This window comes from Eucyclogobius newberryi, unplaced genomic scaffold (genome assembly GCF_026437365.1).
Source record: "Eucyclogobius newberryi isolate DKJ021-1_F unplaced genomic scaffold, fEucNew1.0.hap1 SCAF_11, whole genome shotgun sequence".
Taxonomy (NCBI): Eukaryota; Metazoa; Chordata; class Actinopteri; order Gobiiformes; family Gobiidae; genus Eucyclogobius; species Eucyclogobius newberryi.
Window position 1 is genome coordinate 16,148,776 of NW_027315735.1, and position 27,502 is coordinate 16,176,277.

Genomic DNA, 27,502 nt, shown 5'->3' on the forward strand with positions numbered 1-27,502 from the left:
TGGCGGATTCGACATTGTAGATTCATCGTTGTCGTAGAAATACTAAGCCTTTCTTTTTTGGCAAATCCTAGAAAACAGATTTCCATGAATCAAAAGAACTGTTGTATTTTTTATATCACACAATTGACAGTACGCTTCTGGGACTTGTCATAGTCCTTTCAATTAGGCATATCCCCCAGCACTTACCAACTTCCTCACAACCACCATCTTTAAATATACATCTTCAGGATTGTGTGCCAGAACTTATTTGTGGTCTCTCCTTGCATTTTTGTTTCACTTTTTGTGTCAGTGAATTTTTTAGATTGCCCAATGTCAGCTGGTTGATTTTGGAGACAGAATTAGATATAGTACAGGTACAAGTTTTAGCAGTCGGCGAGTCCAGCAGCCATTTTTAGACCCACTGACTCACAGTTGTCTCTCAGTAATGGTGCCATAGTTTACCGCAGGAATGGAAAGAGCACTGTTCATCATGCCCTACGCCCCATCCACCCCACACACTGAAGCAAATGAGTGAACTGACAGAATCTTATGTACACATACTCTATCCTAGCATCCGTCCCCAAAACTGAAGCCTAACCACACATTTTCACCTCATTACTTTGACTGCAATATGACAAATAATAGGTGGTGACATTTGAGACATCATCGTAATGCCTTGAGAAGTGTGAAAGAAGCGTGGGTAGATTCTAGTATATTCTAAAAAAATTGTCAATCTTTTTTGCTAAATATTCTGTATGGGAGTGACACTCATTTGCCACATAGCTTGGTCATAAAAGAAAACTCTAAACTACTTTTTGCCGGACTTTGTAGGGAACTGTTTGATTGGGCGTCCGTCATTCTCTGTCAAGAATGTAGCATGTTTTTATGGCTAATTTGCAACACAATTAGCAACATGCTTGATTGTAGTGAAAGTTGTCATTTAATGGAGAACAGTGGCATTGGTGTGACAGGCGTAAATACGCAGAAGACAATGCTAAAAATGTCATGTACACAGTTTAATAGCCAATCAAGCTTTAATATTGTATCATTTTGACTTGGCTATTTAAATATTTTGACAAAGTATCTCAAAATAATGGATTTGTATCTGAAAGTTTTGGCTTGATATCTTTTTTTTTGTATTAACAGCAATAATATATAACAAACATAATAGCAGCACAATCCTTAGACTCGTAGACCCTCTTTCTCTGCAAGGAAAAACTACAAAGCCTCTTTGGGAAAAAGTAGAAACCTTGAGGAGTTCCACAGTGAAGGAGAGATCCGACTCCCTCAGACAAGAGGGCGGACGCGCTTTGATTTGCAGATGAATTGTGGAGCCGGACCCACTGGAGAAGAACCAGTTCTTCGAGGCAGATGATCCACAGGGTAGTGTGTGCCTGAGCCAGTACCACTCCCCGGGAGAATGGAAGAGGAGAAAAAGATTCTAACAGTGATGAACAGACTACTTAAGTGAAATTAAATATTAAATATTGTTGATAGGTGGGGGGGAAGCAGAGGATAGTGCTCAAGGTGCCATACTTCTCCCATAATTGTTACTAGGGCAGCGTAGCTGGGAAACTGTAGTTTTGTTGTTTTTTCTGTTCTTAACTGGCCTGACCATAAGTTATTTCAAGGAGGAACGTTTTAACAGTGTCCGTGAGGAGCTGATTCCATAACACAGGAGCTTGGTAGCTGAACGCTCCACCTCCTACTGTGTTTTTAGAGCAGGGGTGTCCAAACTTTTTTCACCAAGGGCCGCATTTTGAAACTTAAACGGGGCAGAGGGCCACAAACAACTTGAAAATGTCGAATTTGTTGAATGACAAAGTGAATCATTTGAAATTTTGACGTAATTGTGATGAGCCTCCACACCTTTAATTAGACCGAGAATATTAATATTAGGTTGGTATAGCATCAATATGCCTTAATTTTCCCAATTTCACAGTAAAAAGTACTACTTTTTGTTGTTTGGGCCGACATAGCAGGAAGCTGGAGGTCCAACAAAAATTGGTTTGAGGGCCGCATTTGGCCCCCGGGCCCTAGTTTGGACATGCCTGTTTTAGAGACTCTTGGGACCACCAGAAAGCCAGCATTTTGAGAGCGAAGAGCTCTATTTGGATGATATGGTTCTATAGCATCTTTGAGTTAGGATGGGGTCATGTCATTTATGGCTTTGTAAGTCAGGAGGAGAATTTTAAATTTGATTCTTAACTCAACAGAGAGCCAGTGAGGAGACTCGAGCACCGGCATAACATGCTCTTGTTTTTTAGTTCCTGTTAGTAATCTTGCTGCTGCATTCTGAACCAGTTGAAAGTGTTTTGTGGAGCTTTTAGGACACGCTGTGAGCAGGGAGTTACAGTAGTCTAATCTACATAAGATAAGATACACTTTTTCATTTGTCCCACAATGATGTAGCAGATGTAACAAATGCATGGATACGTTTTTCAGCATCCTTTTAGGATTTTTCAGATTATAGATGTATTACGCAGACGTTAATAGACTGTTTTACAGGCTTTATTTATATGCGCTTGTGCTTGATATCTTATGTCACTATTCTTGCTTAACATAGTTTTGAGAATTTTTTTTATAAAAAAACAAATCCCGTTGTAAATGTAACAAAAGGACTTCCATAGCATTATAATATGGATACACTCTAAACAGCATTTGTATTACAGGCAGTGAAAATGAAATTTGCTCATTGCTTAAATCACAGATGACTTGCAGTATAGTTTAGCTGCATGGCTGAGTGGGGCTTAATTACAACAGCACTCATATACATTTCATCTTATACTTTATTGGCTTCCACATGTACTACAGTGTGACAGTAAATGTGTGCTCCTCTGCTTAATGGCATTTTAGATTTATGACTTTAGCATCAGATTTTTCTGCTGTTTGTTTGCATTTAAGCTTGACATTCAAAACAGACGGCTCAGACGGTTCTAAGCACAATAAAAAGGAGCAATACAAATGTTTAGATGTAAGATGTTGTAATATGATTGTACGATTAAGATTTGGAAAACAACACAATTATTCAAATCGCCTGTAAAGTGTAATTATGAAAAGAGAACATGTGGCATAGTAAAAAGCGCAAATAACTTTTATGGATGAAACACGATGCTGTGGAAATACTGGGTCACAACAACCTGCATGTTTCCCATAACATCATGCGTTTGATCGTCCGCCTGAGACGCGTTGAGACGATTTAGAGTGCGTTGTATACAATACACAGATACTATAGCGAGTGATCCATGGTAACTCCTTAAATAAAACAGGTGTAATTTTTGTTGAGTTTGTTTATCCATGCTACCTCAAACAAATGTTTGACCACATCTACTATGATTCTACTTTCATTTAATCTAAACTACACAATGATTACTTTCTCAAATACATTGCGGATAAGGTGATGAATAAATAAATAAAACAATTTACAGCTGGGGCACCTGACTTTTTCTTCTTCTAAATTAGTGCATTTTGTGTTTGCCCCCAAAGAGTATATTGTATTGTATTGCACTTTGGGACTTAATGAGGCCACTGTGCACTGCCTTTAGGCTAATAATGCTGTTTTTATGTCTTGTCTACCTGAAAGTAAGAGCCAAAAGCCGCGCTGTGATTGGCCAACATGACATGAGATGAAAAAGTTGGATTAAAATACCTACTTCCTCCTTTTGCAGTTTGAAAATCAGGTACTCCAGGTTTTAGCATTTAACCCTGAATTAAGTAAGTCTATAATTGTTATTGTAAACAGGACTTGTACCTGTTTTATGCTGCTGCCACTGATATCTCACACAATATAGTATTACTGATATCCACAAAATCTACTCAAGGTTCCTTCCTTCCAGCTTTTTGCTCCGTTTTTCAAGTTCATGCGTTTGATGCTGCCCAAGAAAACATCAAGAAGACGCACTATATCTTGGGACTAACGGCAGAGTTAGGATTCCTGGAGTGGAGGGGTTGCATAATGGGTTTCATGTTTGCTTGTAATATGACACACATAGAATGATGGTGTCGTGGCAAAAATCTCTCGATAAGACAACGAAGCAAGTTGTCTCGTTTCAAAAGTAAACTGTTTAATCTTGTGGCTGAATCAGAAAGAAACTCGCGTGGACTCGGCCATTCTCATCGAAGGCCGAGTCCACGCGTCTGTCTCTTCCCTGCTTCCCAAACTGTGTGTCTCCCAAATCCTCCCGTCCCACGTCTGTCCCCTGCCTTAAATCACAGATGGTCACATGACCACACACACACAGAAGGAGCAAATGGGACATCAAAGAAACAGTGGTTTCAGGAAGGAGACAGTACATAACATTTGCATTAATTCAATTCACATGTCTTGCCTAGTGTGAAACATAACGTGGGACTTCCAAGCCACTCCAGGGAGTCCGGACATGTAAATTTCCAGGCCAAAAGAGGTTGTCAGGCTGTTAGAACTAAATCTGATTAGAAATAGGATTGAAAGTTAAAAAGTAAAGGGCCAGATTATATTTTTTCCACAACAATGGCTACTGACATGCAGGAACACAGCACTGGCCCCTACTCTAAAACTGACAAATGACACCATAAATATGTTTAGTGGGACTGCATGGTTACATATACAGAATACCAAGCTCAGAATAAAACAACAAATCTGAGTTGGAAAAGTGCAAGAAGACACATGAAGGTCATTAGTGTATCCCTGGGTGTCGGCAGAAGGAAGGAACAATGAAATAGTGCAGGGAACATATTGAAAAAAACATTGGTGATGTGTCCCTTAGCGCCTGTTCCCGTAATTCTTGCTGCTAGTCTCCATGGCAACCAATTGCGTTTGAAATCATCCCAAACCCCCACCGCCCAACATGCACGAGAAGCATCTAAAAGGCTGGGGTACATGGGTGGAAGCTGAAAGTTTTTTGTTTTTCAACTTTGTGGAGGGAAAAACATTGTTATTCAGGATTTGGAGAACCGCGACGACACACACATATTTATCACTTTACACTTCTTAAAACACATCTCAGAAATTTGTTCTTAAAAAGATTTAAGAGTTCAATTAAAACATGGTAATAAAAAAGACATTTTGAGAACTAAAGTCTTTGTTAGCATGTACTTACTGCAATGTTTTTTTAATCTATTTTTTTATCATGCTGTCACGGTCTCACTTTCAAATGTGTTTTCTGTGTTAAACTGTCAATGATCTATTTCTGATATTTCCTGTAATTATCACAACAAAAACAACTAACGGTAATCAAGTCTGAAATATTATCATCTTATTATCATATTCTAAAAAATAACAGAATTATGAGATCCTTTATGAATCTATTTTTCTTTCCCTGCAGCTGCTCTGTTTGTCTTCCACATTCCAAAATTGATGTTGCAAGATGCGTGTAAAGGACAGCAGCTCATGATGTCAGCGATCACATGAGACACGGCAAAGCGAGCAGTGGAGGAGAGATAAAAGCATGATATACCTTGGTAATACAAGATGGAAATACCATGAGAAGAAGCTACCATTAAAAGCCCTTGCCCCGAACAGCTGTAAAGCGCCTTGCACACAGATGCAGTGGAAATGCGCTGATACTGTAGTAATGCAGGCTGTAAGTTTGATAGTAGCTGCATATTTTGGTGATTCAAAATTGAAAGTCAAGCCATGCAATTTAAAAGGTATAAACTATTTTCCCTGTCCTTGTGTACCATAATACTTACTTATTATAGCCTAATGAGCATCACAAGTATGTTCATGTTGTAAATCAGGGTGAGAGATGCTTCAAAGTGTGTGCTTAGAGGTCAGCCTTGAAATGCCCAAGCACGGTGATTCTAGGCCACTAATTCCAGCGCCACTAATTCTTTTAATTTCTTTTTAAGGGTTTTCTGGACTATACGCTTTATTAGACAGGGCAGCTGAGTCTGAAATGGGAATGAGAGAGAAGGGAGGACATGCAGTGAACTGTCTGAGCCAGGATTCAAACTCACAACACGTGCAGGATGCACATGGAGCCTGGCATGTGTTCTGCCGCCTTAACCACTTGACCACGGGGTAACACAAGATGTTGTACTGTTTTGTTGTACTGTACCACTTTCTACTTGAATTCTCGTAAGTTCACAAACTCTTGAGAATCCATCTTGATTCGTTTGCAGTCCGCACCAGAGGGAAACGGGCCAATCACATGGCATTCAGGGGCAAAACCAAAACAAACATGGTGGCACCAACGGCTGTACTTCGGCCTATTTTAGAAGAAATAAGATAAGATAATCCTTTATTGTCCACACATGGGGAAATTCCGTTGTTACAAAGCAGTAAATACAGTGGAAAGGACAGATAACTTATAGGAAGCTTAAAAAAAAACACTGAGTAGAAAAACTCTTATTAACAAAACTCCTCTCATATCTTATTAGGGAAACATACTAGTTTGACAAAAACATGCACACAATGGCACTTTGTACATTTGTGGTGTTGATTTTTTGAACACTGGATTTAACACAATTTAGGTTGTTCTGCTTCTTCTACTATTATGATGCTTCGACAGATCAGCGCAAGTATTTTTTTAACATCAAACCAATTTTGGCGATTTTTGACTCAATCTAGAGTCTTCGTGACTCGAATAAGAGACCTACCTCTCTCACTCTGATGAGGTTGGATTCACGCACATAGAGGAAGTGATTTGCTCCTACATACTCTTGTCCATTGTCTAGATTTGACCAAAAAAAAAAAAAAACGCGATTCAGAGCAAGATCAACAGGCAAATGTATAAGAAATACAGTACTGGGTAAACATGATCAATAATTTGTTTATGTTTTCTGTCACAGAAATATAGGCAACAACTAACAAACATTGTATGTTGAAAGCCAAACAAAATTATGTTATTCCCTACCTTATGCTTTGAAGGAGTATACATTTTAAACCTACTATATCTTGTTGACAGCAAAGGAAAGAAAATGACACAGCAGCCAAACATGAAAATGACACTGCAGCCAAACATGATGTCAAGGTCAAAGTGTTAGAATTCATGTAAGACACTTATGACATGGCAGATGACCATAAGACACTTCACACATATTCATTTGTTCAACTAAGTAAGAGAGACAGAGAGGATGTGTTTATAACAGTGATTCTCAAACTTGACTCTGAATACCATCCCAGAATAGGTTTGGTAACAGCTTTAGTATTATATGATCATTTTTGTACTGTTAGATCACCTTATAAAGATTTTTGGGGGGGTATATATATGTATATATATATATATACTCTCAATGACCATGTATGTATATGTGTATACATATATATATATATATATATATATATATATATATATATATATATATATATATATATATATATATATATATATATATATATATATATATATATATATATATATATATATATATATATATATATATATATACTCTCAATGATCATTATGAATTAGGCTTTGACCTCACGTGATGTGGTCGATGTGCTGGTACCACCCGGAAACATCTTGATAATTCATAATTAGGCCCGAGCCCCAGCAGGGCGGAGGGCCTATTGCTCCCGCAACGCTGCCGAAGGCAGCGTTGCAACTGTCTGACCAAACACGGGGCGACGGGGTACCAAACATGCGGGCTGGTAACAGCTTTAGTATTATATGATCATTTTTGTACTGTTAGATCACCTTATAAAGATTTTTGGGGGGGTATATATATGTATATATATATATATACTCTCAATGACCATGTATGTATATGTGTATACATATATATATATATATATATATATATATATATATATATATATAGTTTCTGCGCCCGCATGTTTGGTACCCCGTCGCCCCTGGCAAGTACAGTAAACTAGCCCATGCCGAAGGCATGGATCATGCATACTTGCTCGCCCACTTCCAAACACTCACTAACGCACTCCTTCACTCATGCACGCCCCGTGCATACTAATTAGTAGTAGGAAAATGGAACATTACCGTTGTAAACGGGCGAAGCCCGTGCAAAAGTGCGCACTAAACGAGCACTTTACATTGAGATGACGACGGCGAAAAATTTTGTTTTTTCTGGGCCACGAGGGCCGTTGGAGGCCGCTTGCGGCTTTAATTAGGCCCGAGCCCCAGCAGGGGGAGGGCCTATTGCTCCCGCAACGCTGCCGAAGGCAGCGTTGCAACTGTCTGACCAAACATGCGGGCGCAGCCCGCATGTTTGGTACCCCGTCGCCCCTGGCAAGTACAGTGAACTAGCCCATGCCGAAGGCATGGATCATGCATACTTACTCCTGCTATGACAGAAATAGTCAACAATTAGTGAATGGGCGTAGCCCATTCACTAATTGTTGACAACAGCAGCGCGAAGCGCTGCATTCCTCCAAAAACCCTCCTGGCATCGTCCCGTATGCGAGAATCCATGCCGCAGGCATGGGCCATGCTTGTATCTGCTCAAATCAATGGAAGTCTATGGGGAGTGGGCGGGGCATCCCGACGGAATAGGGAGTGACGAGCGCGTAAGCGCTCGTAATGATAATTCCACCCCATGGCGGCATCGGGAAGGCTTAGAGCTTTCAAACGATGTATCATTTGTTGTTATAGTAAAAACGGCTATATTGTTTTTGCTAAAAATATTATTAGGCCCGAGCCCCAGCAGGGGGAGGGCCTATTGCTCCCGCAACGCTGCCGAAGGCAGCGTTGCAACTGTCTGACCAAACATGCGGGCGCAGCCCGCATGTTTGGTACCCCGTCGCCCCTGGCAAGTACAGTGAACTAGCCCATGCCGAAGGCATGGATCATGCATACTTACTCCTGCTATGACAGAAATAGTCAACAATTAGTGAATGGGCGTAGCCCATTCACTAATTGTTGACAACAGCAGCGCGAAGCGCTGCATTCCTCCAAAAACCCTCCTGGCATCGTCCCGTACGCGAGAATCCATGCCGCAGGCATGGGCCATGCTTGTATCTGCTCAAATCAATGGAAGTCTATGGGGAGTGGGCGGGGCATCCCGACGGAATAGGGAGTGACGAGCGCGTAAGCGCTCGTAATGATGATTCCACCCCATGGCGGCATCGGGAAGGCTTAGAGCTTTCAAACGATGTATCATTTGTTGTTATAGTAAAAACGGCTATATTGTTTTTGCTAAAAATATTATTATTATTATTATTTATTATTATTATTATTTTTCTTGTTCTTCTTCAGCGCTTTGATCTCTAATTTGACCCCCTGAACATGCTCAAAAACTCACCAAACTTTGCCCAAAATTCAGAATCGGCGAAAAATTGTATTTTTTCTGGGCCATTTTTTTTTTCGTTAAAAAATGGCGCGACAGCGCCACCGACAAAAGTCAAAATACATTGCGCCTATGGGAGACGCCCCGAGGTCAACTTTGGCGTAAAGCTACGAAATTCGGGACACGCATTCCTCTCGTGAGGATAAACAAAAAAAATCATTGTGGCCACGCCCCCAAACTTACCCTATGGCCGCCATCTTCCTTTGAAAATGAAAACAAGCTGAGTTAGCCATTTTGTTTACGTCAAACTTTGACGAACTCCTCCTAGGGCGTTTTGCCCACCGACTTCAAAATCGGCTGACGTCCTCTGGACAAGTGGGGCATCTAAAGTTATTCAATTTTTTGAGATACCTTTTACGGTCTGTGTGCGGCGCAGCCGCAAAGTTGGACAACTTATTTTGGAATATTGCAGGTCTAAAAATTGCTCCCATTTGATCAAAACCAGTCCGATTAGGACCAAATTTGAATCAGTTGTTAAACTTTCTAGTTTGGACCAGTTTAGGCTGACAAAATTGAAATGGCAGTGATAGCGCCCCCTACAGAGTGACCTTTAAATTAACATTGAAGGTCAAAAATTAGTTTTACCAAAATTGTCTAAACTTTACCCAAAATTCTATTTTGCCGTCCCGATCACAAAAGCCAATCACAAAAATGCCTAAATTTTTACGCCGTAGTCGTAGCGATGACAGAAACCTCCCATGTTATCCCTATGGGAAAACCACAAAATCTCTCAAATTACCACATTTTTATGTTTTACACTTTAACGAAGTCCTCCTAGTGCGTTTTGCCCACCAACCTCAAAATCGGTGTACGTCCTCTAGACAAGTGGTGTATCTAAAGTTATCCAAATTTTAAGGATAACTTTTACGGTCTTTGTGCGACGGAGCCGCAAACGTTTCCCAGAATTCTGACTATTTGGCCTTCAGAGTGGCCTATAAACAATAGAGTTTTTCCAAATGACATGATATTTTGAACGAAATTCTAATTTGCCATCCTGATCATACAAGTATGAGAGCCAAAGTCATATTTTGTACGGCGTAACCGTAGCGTTGACAGAAACATCCCATGTTATCCTTATGGGAAAATCGTAGAATCGCTCAAATCACCACATTTTTACGCTTCACACTTTAACAAACTCCTCCTAGGGCGATTGTCCGATCAAGTTCATATTTGGAGAATATCATCTACACAAGCGGGGCATCAAAACTTACCCATATTTTGATTCTAAGTGCTACGGTCTCTGTGTGGCGGACCCGCAAATATATGTCAGAAATGGGAAAACAGCGAAATCTCTAAAATCACCACATTTTTACGCTTCACACTTTAACGAACTCCTCCTAGGCCGATTGCCCGATCAAGCTCATATTTGGGGAAAATCATCTACACAAACGGGGCATCAAAAGTTATCCATATTTTGATTTTAAGTGGTACGGTCTCTGTGCCGTGGAGCTGCAAATATACTGTCACAAATGGGAAAAACGCCAAATCCTTGAAATGTTCACATTTACGCTTCACACTTTAACAAACTCCTCCGTGGGCAATAGCTCGATCAAGCTTTACTTTGGGAAAAATCATCTACACAAGCGCGGCATCAAAAGTTATCCATATTTTTATTCCAAGTGCTACGGTCTCTGTGCGGCGGCGCAGCAAATTTGACTGACACTTGTGTTCATTTGCACTGGATTGGCCATGTCCAATGTGTCGCCGTCTGTCAAGTTCTTTTTTTATTCAACACACAATAAGGGCGCCATCTTTATCAAGTCAAAAGCGCAGAGTCGGAAGGCCGGCGGCCCGCGAGGGCCGTTGGATGCCGCTTGCGGCTTTAATTTTTCTTGTTCTTCTTCAGCGCTTTGATCTCTAATTTGACCCCCTGAACATGCTCAAAAACTCACCAAACTTTGCCCAAAATTCAGAATCGGCGAAAAATTTTGTTTTTTCTGCGCCATTTTTTTTTGCGTTAAAAAATGGCGCGACAGCGCCACCGACAAAAGTCAAAATACATTGCGCCTATGGAAGACGCCCCGAGGTCAACTTTGTCGTAGAGCTACGAAATTCGGGACACGCATTCCTCTTGTGAGGACAAAAAAAAAATATTATTGTGGCCACGCCCCCAGACTTACCCTATGGCCACCATCTTCCTTTGAAAATGAAAACACGCTGTGTTAGCCATTTTGTTCACGTCAAACTTTGACGAACTCCTCCTAGGGAGTTTTGCCCACCGACTTCAAAATCGGCTGACGTCCTCTGGACAAGTGGGGCATCTAAAGTTATTCAATTTTTTGAGATACCTTTTACGGTCTGTGTGCGGCGCAGCCGCAAAGTTGGACAACTTATTTTGGAATATTGCAGGTCTAAAAATTGCTCCCATTTGATCAAAACCAGTCCGATTAGGACCAAATTTGAATCATTTGTTAAACTTTCTAGTTTGGACCAGTTTAGGCTGACAAAATTGAAATGGCAGTGATAGCGCCCCCTACAGAGTGACCTTTAAATTAACATTGAAGGTCAAAAATTAGTTTTACCAAAATTGTCTAAACTTTACCCAAAATTCTATTTTGCCGTCCCGATCACAAAAGCCAATCACAAAAATGCCTAAATTTTTACGCCGTAGTCGTAGCGATGACATAAACCTCCCATGTTATCCCTATGGGAAAACCACTAAATCTCTCAAATTAGCACATTTTTATGTTTTACACTTTAACGAAGTCCTCCTAGTGCGTTTTGCCCACCAACCTCAAAATCGGTGTACGTCCTCTAGACAAGTGGTGTATCTAAAGTTATCCAAATTTTAAGGATAGCTTTTACGGTCTCTGTGCGACGGAGCCGCAAACGTTTCCCAGAATTCTGACTATTTGGCCTTCAGAGTGGCCTATAAACAATAGAGTTTTTCCAAATGACATGATATTTTGAACAAAATTCTAATTTGCCATCCTGATCATAAAAGTATGAGAGCCAAAGTCATATTTTGTACGGCGTAACCGTAGCGTTGACAGAAACATCCCATGTTATCCTTATGGGAAAATCGTAGAATCGCTCAAATCACCACATTTTTACGCTTCACACTTTAACAAACTCCTCCTAGGGCGATTGTCCGATCAAGTTCATATTTGGAGAATATCATCTACACAAGCGGGGCATCAAAACTTACCCATATTTTGATTCTAAGTGCTACGGTCTCTGTGTGGCGGACCCGCAAATATATGTCAGAAATGGGAAAACAGCGAAATCTCTAAAATCACCACATTTTTACGCTTCACACTTTAACGAACTCCTCCTAGGCCGATTGCCCGATCAAGCTCATATTTGGGGAAAATCATCTACACAAACGGGGCATCAAAAGTTATCCATATTTTGATTTTAAGTGCTACGGTCTCTGTGCCGTGGAGCTGCAAATATACTGTCACAAATGGGAAAAACGCCAAATCCTTGAAATGTTCACATTTACGCTTCACACTTTAACAAACTCCTCCGTGGGCAATAGCTCGATCAAGCTTTACTTTGGGAAATATCATCTACACAAGCGCGGCATCAAAAGTTATCCATATTTTTATTCCAAGTGCTACGGTCTCTGTGCGGCGGCGCAGCAAATTTGACTGACACTTGTGTTCATTTGCACTGGATTGGCCATGTCCAATGTGTCGCCGTCTGTCAAGTTCTTTTTTTATTCAACACACAATAAGGGCGCCATCTTTATCAAGTCAAAAGCGCAGAGTCGGAAGGCCGGCGGCCCGCGAGGGCCGTTGGATGCCGCTTGCGGCTTTAATTATTATTATTTTTCTTGTTCTTCTTCAGCGCTTTGATCTCTAATTTGACCCCCTGAACATGCTCAAAAACTCACCAAACTTTGCCCAAAATTCAGAATCGGTGAAAAATTTTATTTTTTCTGGGCCATTTTTTTTTTCGTTAAAAAATGGCGCGACAGCGCCACCGACAAAAGTCAAAATACATTGCGCCTATGGGAGACGCCCCGAGGTCAACTTTGGCGTAAAGCTACGAAATTCGGGACACGCATTCCTCTCGTGAGGATAAACAAAAAAAAACATTGTGGCCACGCCCCCAAACTTACCCTATGGCCGCCATCTTCCTTTGAAAATGAAAACAAGCTGAGTTAGCCATTTTGTTTACGTCAAACTTTGACGAACTCCTCCTAGGGCGTTTTGCCCACCGACTTCAAAATCGGCGTACGTCCTCTGGACAAGTGGGGCATCTAAAGTTATTCAATTTTTTGAGATACCTTTTACGGTCTGTGTGCGGCGCAGCCGCAAAGTTGGACAACTTATTTTGGAATATTGCAGGTCTAAAAATTGCTCCCATTTGATCAAAACCAGTCCGATTAGGACCAAATTTGAATCAGTTGTTAAACTTTCTAGTTTGGACCAGTTTAGGCTGACAAAATTGAAATGGCAGTGATAGCGCCCCCTACAGAGTGACCTTTAAATTAACATTGAAGGTCAAAAATTAGTTTTACCAAAATTGTCTAAACTTTACCCAAAATTCTATTTTGCCGTCCCGATCACAAAAGCCAATCACAAAAATGCCTAAATTTTTACGCCGTAGTCGTAGCGATGACAGAAACCTCCCATGTTATCCCTATGGGAAAACCACAAAATCTCTCAAATTACCACATTTTTATGTTTTACACTTTAACGAAGTCCTCCTAGTGCGTTTTGCCCACCAACCTCAAAATCGGTGTACGTCCTCTAGACAAGTGGTGTATCTAAAGTTATCCAAATTTTAAGGATAACTTTTACGGTCTTTGTGCGACGGAGCCGCAAACGTTTCCCAGAATTCTGACTATTTGGCCTTCAGAGTGGCCTATAAACAATAGAGTTTTTCCAAATGACATGATATTTTGAACAAAATTCTAATTTGCCATCCTGATCATAAAAGTATGAGAGCCAAAGTCATATTTTGTACGGCGTAACCGTAGCGTTGACAGAAACATCCCATGTTATCCTTATGGGAAAATCGTAGAATCGCTCAAATCACCACATTTTTACGCTTCACACTTTAATGAACTCCTCCTAGGGCGATTGTCCGATCAAGTTCATATTTGGAGAATATCATCTACACAAGCGGGGCATCAAAACTTACCCATATTTTGATTCTAAGTGCTACGGTCTCTGTGTGGCGGACCCGCAAATATATGTCAGAAATGGGAAAACAATGAAATCTCTAAAATCACCACATTTTTACGCTTCACACTTTAACGAACTCCTCCTAGGGCGATTGCCCGATCAAGCTCATATTTGGGGAAAATCATCTACACAAACGGGGCATCAAAAGTTATCCATATTTTGATTTTAAGTGCTACGGTCTCTGTGCCGTGGAGCTGCAAATATACTGTCACAAATGGGAAAAACGCCAAATCCTTGAAATGTTCACATTTACGCTTCACACTTTAACAAACTCCTCCGTGGGCAATAGCTCGATCAAGCTTTACTTTGGGAAAAATCATCTACACAAGCGGGGCATCAAAAGGTATCCATATTTTTATTCCAAGTGCTACGGTCTCTGTGCGGCGGCGCAGCAAATTTGACTGACACTTGTGTTCATTTGCACTGGATTGGCCATGTCCAATGTGTCGCCGTCTGTCAAGTTCTTTTTTTATTCAAGACACAATAAGGGCGCCATCTTTATCAAGTCGAAAGCGCAGAGTCGGAAGGCCGGCGGCCCGCGAGGGCCGTTGGATGCCGCTTGCGGCTTTAATTTTTCTTGTTCTTCTTCAGCGCTTTGAACTCTAATTTGACCCCCTGAACATGTTCAAAAACTCACCAAACTTTGCCCAAAATTCAGAATCGGCGAAAAATTTTGTTTTTTCTGGGCCATTTTTTTTTTCCTAAAAAAATGGCGCGACAGCGCCACCGACAAAAGTCAAAATACATTGCGCCTATGGGAGACGCCCCGAGGTCAACTTTGGCGTAAAGCTACGAAATTCGGGACACGCATTCCTCTCGTGAGGACAAAGAAAAAAAATCATTGTGGCCACGCCCCCAGACTTACCCTATGGCCGCCATCTTCCTTTGAAAATGAAAACACGCTGTGTTAGCCATTTTGTTCACGTCAAACTTTGACGAACTCCTCCTAGGGCGTTTTGCCCACCAACTTCAAAATCGGCGGACGTTCTCTGGACAAGTGGGGCATCTAAAGTTATCCAATTTTTTGAGATACCCTTTACGGTCTGTGTGCCGCGCAGCCGCAAAGTTAGACAACTTATTTTGGGATATTGCAGATCTAAAAATTGTTCCCATTTGATCAAAACAAGTCCGATTAGGACCAAATTTTAATCAGTTGTTCAACTTTCTAGTTTGGACCAGTTTATGATGACAAAATTGAAATGGGCGCGATAGCGCCCCCTACAGAGTGACTTTTAAATTAACATTGAAGGTCAAAAATTAGTTTTACCAAAATTTTCTAAACTTTACCCAAAATTCTATTTTGGCGTTGCGATCAAAAAAGCCAATCAGACAAATGCCTTAATTTTTACGGCGTAGTCGTAGCGATGACATAAACCTCCCATGTTATCCCTATGGGAAAACCACTAAATCTCTCGAATATCCACATTTTTATGTTTTACACTTTAACGAAGTCCTCCTAGTGCGTTTTGCCCACCAACCTCAAAATCGGTGTACGTCCTCTAGACAAGTGGGGCATCTAAAGTTATCCAAATTTTAAGGATAGCTTTTACGGTCTCTGTGCGACGGAGCCGCAAACGTTTCCCAGAATTCTGACTATTTGGCCTTCAGAGTGGCCTATAAACAATAGAGTTTTTCCAAATGACATGATATTTTGAACAAAAATTCTAATTTGCCATCCTGATCACAAAAGTATGAGAGCCAAAGTCATATTTTGTACAGCGTAACCGTAGCGATGACAGAAACATCCCATGTTATCCTTATGGGAAAATCATAGAATTGCTCAAATCACCACATTTTTACGCTTCACACTTTAACGAACTCCTCCTAGGGCGATTGTCCGATCAAGTTCATATTTGGAGAATATCATCTACACAAGCGGGGCATCAAAACTTATCCATATTTTGATTCTAAGTGCTACGGTCTCTGTGTGGCGGACCCGCAAATATATGTCAGAAATGGGAAAACAGCGAAATCTCTGAAATGTTCACATTTACGCTTCACACTTTAACAAACTCCTCCGTGGGCAATAGCTCGATCAAGCTTTACTTTGGGAAAAATCATCTACACAAGCGCGGCATCAAAAGTTATCCATATTTTTATTCCAAGTGCTACGGTCTCTGTGCGGCGGCGCAGCAAATTTGACTGACACTTGTGTTCATTTGCACTGGATTGGCCATGTCAATTGTGTCGCCGTCTGTCAAGTTCTTTTTTTATTCAACACACAATAAGGGCGCCATCTTTATCAAGTCGAAAGCGCAGAGTCGGAAGGCCGGCGGCCCGCGAGGGCCGTTGGATGCCGCTTGCGGCTTTAATTTGCTATTTGTAATGGCTAATGCTAACGGTTATTGGAAAAATGTCTCCAAAACACAATCAATTTCCTGGACTGACTTGAAGGCGAGTGATTGATACTGTGTTCCATTTTAAGGTCTATCATGAGATTTCATATTTTGTTTTTAATTGTTAATTGCCATGGCAGAGGTAGAAGAGGTAGAAGGCAAGGCAAGGCAAGTTTATTTGTAGAGCACATTTCATACACAAGGCAATTCAAAGTGCTTCACACAAAAGGAAAAATGCATTAAAATCACAAAGAAATTACAGCACAAAACAATTTAGCACATAAAAGAGAAGAGTGCAAAGAAAAATCCTTTCAGTCATATGCGCAGCTAAACAAAACAGTTTTTAGCTTAGATTTGAACATTGTCAGAGTATGTCATGTTTAGTCCTGACTCTGGCACCAGCAGGAGGCCGGTCCATGTTTAGTCCTGACTCTGGCACCAGCAGGAGGCCAGTCCATGTTTAGTCCTGACTCTGGGCACCAGCAGGAGGCCGGTCCATGTTTAATCCTCACTCTCGGCACCAGCAGGAGGCCGGCCCATGTTTAGTCCTGACTCTGGGCACCAGCAGGAGGCCGGTCCCTGAGGTCCTCAGAGTCTGAGATGGTTCATATGGCACTAACATGTAGTTAGTCCAAGATGTACTTTGGTGCTAGGCCATGGAGAGACTTGTACACAAGCAGAGCTGCTTTAAAGTCTCTTCTCTGAGCCACAGGAGCCAGTGCAGAGACCTGAGAACAGGACTAATGTGATCATACTTCCTGGTTCTGGTCAGGACCCAAGCAGCAGCGTTCTGGATGTACTGCAGCTGTTTTACAGCTCGTTTGGAGAGGCCAGTGAGCAGGCCGTTACAGTCTAATCTACTGGAGACAAACGCATGGATAAGTCTTTCCAAGTCTGGTTTAGACCAGGGGTGGGCAATTATTTTCCTCCGAGGGCCATATTCGAATCCAGGCAAGTAGTGGAGGGCCAGCCCGCGATCATTGGTGTGAAAAAAAATGAATCCCTAAAATTAAATATCAAATAAAATATCACTTTTCTGTCAAATATTCGGCTATTGAATCTATTATTTAATTCATTTCATGTCATATTTATTAAGGATACAAGTGCAGACAGATGCCTGAGGGCAAAAAAAGGAAGAAAAAATAAATACATTCTAATTTTACTTGGACAAGCTTGGCGGGCCGGATTGAAAGGCCCGGCGGGCCGGATGTGGCCCACGGGCCGTAGTTTGGCCACCCCTGGTTTAGACACTATATTTTTTATTTTGGCAATGTTTTTTAGATGGTAAAAAGCTGTTGATGTTATTGATTTGATGTGGCTGTTAAAGTTCAAGTCTGAGTCCATTATTACCCCCAGATTTCGAACTTGATTTGTAGGTTTTTGAGCGAGACTCTGGAGGTGACCGCTAACACTTTCTCTTTGTTTCTGTGGGCCAAAAACGATGATTTCAGTCTTGTCTGAGTTCAGCTGGAGAAAGTTGTTTTGCATCCACAAACTGATCTGTTGGATGCAGTGACAGAGTGAATCCACTGGTCCATAGTCACCTGAGTGTCGTCTGCATAATTGTGATAGGACACATTTTCACTGCGTATCAACTGACCTAACGGCAGCATGTAGAGGTTGAACAGAAGGGGACCCAGGACTGACCCTTGAGGCACTCCACAGGTCAGGGTCATGTGGTCTGAGACACAGCTACCAATTTCAACAAAGTACTTCCTGTCTTCCAGATAGGACCTTAACCAGTTTAGGGCAGTGCCAGTGATGCCCACCCAGTCCTCTAGTCTCTGTAAGAGGATCCCATGATCGACAGTGTCAAAAGCAGCACTCAGATCTAACAGAATTAAGAATGAGGCTTTGCCCGTGTCAGTGTTCAGGCAGATGTAATTTGTCACCTTGACAAGAGCAGTCTCAGTGCTGTGATGAGGTCTAAAACCTGACTGAAAAAACATCAAATGAGGTGTTTATTAAGAGGAAACCAAGACGCATTCGAAATGAATGTGGGCGGGGCTGGTGGGTCAGGCAACCAAAATGGCAGATTGGAGATGGGCCGGTAATGACTCAGTACTGCGGCATCAAAACTGCTCTTCTTTAGGAGAGGCTTTATGACCGCAGTTTTCAAAGACATTGGGAATGTTCCAGATTGAAGCGACATGTTAACTATGTGAGTGAGTGGTGCTAATAAACTGTTCAACACAGACTTTAGAAATCTGGTGGGTAACACATCGAGGCAGCATGTAGATGAACTCAGACTGGTTGGACTTGGATGTGGAAATTAGTTCTAACGGCAGCTTGTTAATCTGTTTACTGTGTTACTGCAGCTTCCAATAATTTCAGAAAAAATATTTTTCCCTAGTTCTACATAAAATGAGGTTGTACATGTTCAGCTTCTCTTTGTAAATCTCTTTTTGAACCTGGAGCTTTGACTTGGGCCATTTCCGTTCGCCCCGGCGGCACTCCCTTTTCTGTGCCCCGACCGAATCATCATTTCTCCATGGCGCCTTCTGCTTATTTTTAACCATTTTAGCCTTCATAGGGGCAATGGTGTTGAAGGGGAATCTAAATATGTTAACCATTACTATATTGTATAACCAACTATATTCATTTTACAAAACTGTTTTATGAAACTGTATTAAAAGTATAACCAACTATATTCATTTGCACTGGGTTAACTCCTTATACGCACAACACATCTAACACATCACGTCTATTGTCCCATTCGAGACACTCACTGCTCCTTTTGAGACATTCTTTGATAAGGATGGACACCTTCCCGGAGCAGCTGCAGACTTCAAGGCCACAGACGTGCGAAAGAGCTCATGGAGGAATACTGAAAGGAGGCGTCAATCGTCATATTCCGCCTAATATCTGAATGTTATAAATATAACTTATTATATTTATAACATTTCGGCGCATCCATATTACGCCCGTGTAAGTCGCCGGTCACATTTGCCTAGGGGCAGATTTGGTAAGCGCTCTGCTATCTGTATTATTCTTGTACATGGTAGGGATTAAACATCTGATTGATTTTAACCTGCTGATTCATGCCTTTTCTTTCATAAACGAGCACGCCAACAGTGTCCAGAACATTCAAAACACTAGATGTAACAGAGTTCAACAAATCATTTACATTAGAACATGAGACATTTTCAAAGTTTATCATTTCCATAAACAGTGCACTTGTGCCATCATTTATGTGTCTGCAGGACCAGCTGGTGGTTTGGGAAAAACAGACATGTCAAAGAAGACACAGAAATGATCAGACAGAGCAGCATCGATATTTACCCCCTTTGCGAGTAACAGATCCAGAGTGTGCCCTCTGCTGTGGGTGGGGCCTCTCACATGCTGAGTAAGACTGAACGTTTCAAGGACAGCATCAAGCTCTTTAGCGTTTCTGTCACAAATATTATCAACATGCACATTGAAATCACCTGTAATGACCAAACCATCAAAGTCTGTGCATACGACTGAAAGCATCTCAGTAAAATCATCAATAAAACTTTGGCACTGCTGGGGAGGCTTGTATAAAACAATGAAGAGAATGGATGGAGACTGTTTTAGCTCCATTTTAAAGGATACAAACTCAAATGATGAAAACGCCCCAGAAGAGGGTGTTTTCAGAAGAGGTAGAAGAAAACTGAGGAGGACTAAACTTTTGAGGCCATGCTCATAGGCTACAAAATTGTATTTGACTCAAACTACAACATAAGAAGTATGTGCACTAAATTTGTGTATCATACCACATTGTGGGAACCACAGAAATAAGAAAGCATCTGTGGCGTGTTCATAAACATGGTATTTTTTGCATGCGTTATGCACGCATGTATTACTGGCACTCTTTAGTGCTGACCACCCCTAAACTTGAAATGCTAAAATCGTCCCTGTGCCTAAATATTGAAGGTCATTATCAACCTGTAGTGCTTTATTTTATTTTTTGGGTCTGAATGTTTTATTAGTCAAGAAAGATAAGCATGAAATTGGAGATGAGAGAGAAGGGAGGACATGCAGTAGCATGTGAGCACAGCAACTTGAAGTGCTTTAAAGCAGGACTAAGTAACATTTGTACGTCATTAAACGTTGTTGTAAGTCCCTGTAATGGTTGAATATGTATTTTTGGGCATTTAAATCTTCTGTCATAAACCTGTCAGAAAACCAGCCTTGCAACATTTGCCAACATCAACCCAAAGACAAACAAATTTATATTGGCAATGTGAAATGTTTTTGTATGTGATTATACAGTCTTATTATGATAAAGAACCAAAGAAAAAAACAGGGGGAATTGTTGTGTCGGGACAATTTTTTTTTTTATCCATAACCCATAACATAACCCCATAACCCATGTTATGTCTATTTACTGTAACTTTTAAAATCTTTACCCCTGCAGAGGCGGTAAACATAAGCTTATTCAAGTTTGATCTGCTTTATCATAACTAATGTAGAGGTAGCATGCACATAGCTGTCGAGGCTTCGGCCTCCATGCTCCTGCATAAAGAAGGCAAAGGACAGCAGATCTCAAAATGGCTCCTGTAAAACAAAAACCAAGACCAATGCTGCTTCGGTGGATGTCAAATTTTCAACATCTTGAAGCTCAGCACACTGCCAACGGCGCTGAGGACCCAAAGAGCTTAGATCCACATCTGAGCCTTCCCTTGGACACATAAGACCTACAGAGTGGTATTGAATTGAGGTTTCTCTTAGATTATTAGAGCATTCATCAAAATTTACTTTTCAATGTCAAGTTGAGCCCAGGCATAGTCTGTGTAACCAAATGTGTAATTATTTTTTGTTTATTAAACCACACAAAATCATTCTGGTTAATTGATCCTATTTGATGAACTTCTTTTCGGATTTATATAGTTAGACCCTGAAACAAGAACTCCCCTTTCAGAAAGTAGGTTAGTGATGTTTTACTGAACAAGCTTCAGATGGTGCCCTTCAAAATATAAATATGAACATTAACGACCTACAGTCCAACACGCGTTGTCAACAATGTAATGGCTTGTCCCAGAGAATATACATTACATATCGGCGCCACTGCGTGAGGAGGAAACTAGACTAATATATGCTACAATGGATTGGAGAAAGGTTCGGCTGTTAGTTCTGGGCTGTTTGAATGTGTGTTTACTTGTTTTATTTAAGTTTAGCAGAGATCAATCAATATTGTAGCAGTACCTTTTGAGAGTGTTACCATTGCATGTACCCATGAATAAACAACATTCTATACCTAGAAGGTCCTTGACTGTGAGCCGAAAAGGTTTGCCATAAAGATCTAAAACATGGGAGTAAATGAGCAGATGAGAGATGACGGGACTGAAAACGCACACAAACAAACAAATGATGAGGCCCTGCTGCTGTTGGCTTGTTCAAAATATAACTAGTAAAAGTAACTGACTAAATATATTACATCTGACCTGACAAAACAAAGCCTATACTCCAAGTGTCAAGCTAAGTTGCACAAATGAGAAGTGTTTGTCACTTCAGTTACAACTTAGACCAAAACAAATGTAACAACCTGAAACAACTTGTAAATTTAAATCATATCATACTGTCACAATGTAAAAAAACAACAACATTTCAAATCTATTTTAAAAATTGTTGTGGAGTGTGGTTCTGTTGCGGCACACATGAGCACTTATCTAACAAACAAGCAATGCACACACGGGCCTTGGTGTGCGGTTGACAAAATTAATTCATAGAATAGCAATTAGTATAAGTGTATATATTCAAACAAATATATTCAAGCCTACAGTATTAATATTCGAAACAATTTGCAACTGCAGGCTAAGTTCCGCACAAGCGTAGAAACACCGGCCCCTCCTTCAGCGGGTCTGCACGAGAAAAACCTGACTGCTGAGTTCAGGGAGGCAATGGAGGGACGCAAGCACCCACAGGCCAAATCTATTCTGGTGTTCCTGGGTGTGTCTCACACTTTCATTGACGCTAAAGACCAAACACGCGAGCTGACACCAATGCTCAGATGTGGAGCTCTGCGTGCTGAGGGTGGGTGAGTCGGCTGTTTGTCCAGAGGAGGAGCATATTCGTGTGGAGCCACCGTTCCATGGAGTGCTTGTATTTCACTTTTTCTCTCACACTATTTGGACCACTAACAGCAGCATATAAATTGAATGAAATTACACAGTTCTCTGTTACCTCTCAACCCCCTTCCCTTTAATAAAGTCACACTCCACATACAAAAACCTCTATAAAAACATCATAGATTATTCATACTTTTTCAGTTCTATCCAAAGATCTATCCCATTCCCAGCCCTAATAAAATATATATATATACTTTTTGAATCAATACAACTTCAACCCTTTAAATGCCAAACGTGGATTACATCTGTTACTAGCATATATATATATATATATATATATATATATATATATATATATATATATATATATATATATATATTTATATACACTGTGGAAATGTGTGTTTTTCAAATACCATTGCAATATCAATAAACTGAACACAATTTGTATTGATGGTCTGATTCATTCTTGAGAAAACTTATTACTCTTTTTCTAGTTGTATGGGGGGTGCTTGGAATATATTTTTCCTAATGGGACCTATAAAGGAATAATGGGTGAATTCATTGATGAATACAAAAAAGATTGTACATTCGACATGAAATAGGCCTGGTCACATCATTTGGAATCATTATCATTAACTAGAGCAGAACCAGATAAAGCTTGAAAAACAGGAAAAAATATACAAAAATGTCAGTAGGGACGCCAGAGGGTTACTTCATCAGGGTAATTTCATCTTTGTGTTTAATGGATTCGGATTATTCTATTGGCATTTCTTCGATAATGAATAGCCTACTGTAAATTATGCACGGTGCAGACAACAGAAAAGATGAACAACCACCTGCGAGGCTTCAGCTCGCGGTACGAGTATGTTTTATCGAAAAAAACTCTTTAATTAGGGCCAAAACAAATTATACCAGATTATGTTGGTGTTCATGCAGTGTTCATGCAGTAGGCCAGGCCTGTATGTCATTAGTTTTTAATATGTATTTTTAAATTGTCTTAATAATAGGCTTAAATATATTTTCTACTGTCAGATTTTCCTTTTACACAAATAGTTGTTCTATAGGAAAACATATTGTAAGCGCACTCCGAGGCCTGTGTGTGCACCTCCACACGAGGCCTGTGTGTGCACCTCCACACGAGGCCTGTGTGTGCACCTCCACACGAGGCCTGTGTGTGCACCTCCACACGAGGCCTGTGTGTGCACCTCCACACGAGGCCTGTGTGTGCACCTCCACACGAGGCCTGTGTGTGCACCTCCACACGAGGCCTGTGTGTGCACCTCCACACGAGGCCTGTGTGTGCACCTCCACACCAAGTGCAGCGCAGTTCATGCCCTAAACCTCTATCTCTTCCATGATATAGATGATTTTTGCCAATAGTGTCTGTTTCCCAAACTTTACCCCACACTTTCCTTTGCTTGAAAAAAACAAAAACTGAAAAATAATCATGCTGATCCTCCATACATACGGTAGTGCTGAAATGTGTCATTAAAAGTGGACCAAATGCAGGAGACACTCAAGGGGACAACTTTATTGATCCAAGAGGAAAATGTATTGATTCATCACGATATATTTTGGTGTCATATTAAGAAGTATCACTGCACAAATATAATAAAAAGGAAACCTGTACATTTCCCATCATTTTAAACCATTTTCATGTGTGTACAAACGAATGACGCTATACTAAAACGTTTACCAGTGAAGCGGCCCAGGGCATACAATACATTTGGGAAACTAATAATTGCTAAGGAAAGTTTGCCTGTCTTTGAACTGCATAAATTATTTCAGAAATAAACAAGTTGTTTTCCCTGTAGTAATTTAGAAAATATTTTAATGCTTCATTACATAATTTTACTGAAGGATATTTTGCTCAAACATGTATTGTATATATTAAAAATGTGACTGCTGAAGCATGTCCGAACGCACACGTTCTCTAGGGAGACCAATAGCTGTTTTGTCATTATATTTTCCAACAACAGGTTTCTTTTATTTTTGCGCTTAATATAATTTTATGGACATACTGTATGCAGGGCCGGCCCAGCCTATAAGCGAACTAAGCAGCCGCGTAGGGCCCCGAGGCGTTAATAGGGCCCCTAATCTGGCAACCCGTCGTAGCGCTGCTGGCGCGGCAGCGCACTCAGCGGTAACATAACGCACAAACCGCATTTATTTGTAATGACAATCTGGCAACCGAGACACCAGACCTGCGCTGATTGGGCAACTTCATTGTGCGCGAGCAGAACGAAAGCAAAACATAAACACAACATAACGTGGTCCCTGCGTGGTCCTCATGTCCAGAAGAATATATTTCCTGGTGCCGAAACACGAAAGAAGAAACTTCTTGACGATGTAAAGAAACTGCAAACTCAACAACACTCTCCACTTATTGAACTTCTCTTACAAAGAGATGGTTAGTGCTGCTGTTTGAAACAACACGATTCTGTCACGTTAGTTCGCTCAGGCTGGAGGCGACGAGAGCTCTGCACCGCGCACAATAATATGTCTGAATGAAAGATAATAAGCTTAACATTTACACCAGCCCCGTAGTGTTAGCTGCAGGTGAGGCCGGTCACTAAGAGGCGGAGATCCGGTCCGGACGAGCGCCGTCTCGTCCAGAACCTCTGACGTGAGACTTTGGAGTGAACAGTGTGCGGCCCCTGTCCTGGGCCCCTGTCCCGGGCCCCTGTGCAGCCTCAGTTAGAGATGAGCGGGTTTGAGTTTGCGTCCCTCTCTCTCACATCACCATGTGTGAGATCAATCGTGACTCGTGATGTCTGTTTTACTTTGACTTCTTAAAGTGCAATAAGAGGAACGTAAAGGCTTATGCACGTAAGGTCCATCAGCCAATCACATCGCAGCATTGTTTCACACAGAGGAGTCCAGTGTGTGATGTTCTGATCAGAACAAACATTTATATTGTAATTCACTTTTAATAGAGCAATAAAACATTTCAATTTATTTAATTAGACTATTTGTTATAAATTATAATAAATTGATAGTGAAAAATAACCAGACATATTATGATTACGTCTGTTATAGAATAATACTATATATTTTTATACAAAAGTGGCAAAGTTGCAGAAACGCAGTCTCTTCACTAAAGCTAGGTTTGGACCTTCACTTCTCGTTCTGTTCATTCTCTGGGAATAACATGTTTGCACTGTTTTATCAGCGTTAATTGTTAATCAAGCAATGCTTATGACATTTGTTTAATTTAATATAACTTGTTTTGTCACTTTGGCAAGAAGGAACAGTTGGTAGCTGTAAAAGATAAATTAGTAAGGATAACATTTTCAGTTAAAATCAATCAATTTGATCATAATTATTTTTCATAGCCAATATTGTATTGAGTAATTAAGTACACTAATGTATTAATAACTGGCTTTAGTCATTTTCTCCTGGCACAGTTTCATCACATCATCATTTTATAGCATTACAACCTCAACATTTTACTCTTACTTTAGCCGGCTGGACCACATTAAAATGCAGCAGAAGACCCAAAAAACGTCTGAAAATCCCCCCCCCTGTTAATTAATTTAAACTAATGTGCTAATGTGGCTGTAGACCCTTAACGCCCACAAATACGCCCAAAAACATTGTGGGATTTAAGTTATCAATATTTGAGCTTGTGAGGTGTTGAGAATAAACTAACTGGATGCCCTGGAGTTTTGGTGCGCTTTGTTTGCGTTGAAAAAAGTTCCCATATGTGAATTGTTTACTGACAATGGCAATAAAACTGATTCTGATGACGTGGTGAGGGGCCCCCAAATTTTTTTTCGCTTAGGGCCCCCTGAAGGCTTGGGCCGGCCCTGACTGTATGGCCTGTATTTTCTTGCTAAAATTATCTGAGCTACACAATTATGATTGTTTGTTCATTTTTGGGAATGCTGGCAGAGTGTTTTGCTTAGGGACACAACAAGATTATCCGTTTGGCTGATTCAATAAATTTTCATTTGGAAAACATTTAATTTTTTTTCCCTTAGTGAGCCTCCACAACCGCAATTTAAAATCATTTTATCAATATTTTATACTAACAAAACAAAATTATAAAAACTGTTCAAAAACTCAGAAATGTTTAAATAAATCTGAAATACAAACATAGAGACATAAATAATTTCTCAACGTCTGTGCTGTGTTTTGTTTATTCAAGAAATAATTTATTGTTGGAATCTATTTTGTTATGTGTTTAACTTGGCTCATGCCAGATTGATATGAATGGCATTCTGAATTGAGTTCTACACATTTATCAATATGGAGCAGGACAAGGCCTAGTTAGTACTTGGATAGGAGACTGCTGGAACACCAGGTGCCACAGTGAAGCTGCAAGAGGAAATGTGATTGGTGCACCACATCAAACCTAAAAGCCTTACCAGCTGGTTGTTTGGGATACAAAGATCCCGACAATTCACCTGGCCGGCCAGGTTAAGCTGTGTTTGCCCTGGAGGTGGATGATTCAATCCCATTTCCGGCCAGTGCATGCTGTTGTGTCCTTGAGCAAGTCACTTCACCCACCATACAGTGCATTTAGAATGTATTCACAGCGCTTCACTTTTTCCAAAAGTGATTAAATTCATTTTGCCTCAAAAATCTACAAACAGTGCCCCATGCAGATGACCTTAGAGCTTTCCCATGGTGAAAGCCGGACATTAGACTATCCGTTGCTAGCTAGCGCCATCACATTTTTGGAGGTCCTTCTGGAGTTTCAAGGCAAGGCAAGTTTATTTGTAGAGCACATTTCATACACAAGGCAATTCAAGTGCTTCACACAGCAGGAAAAATGCATTCAAAT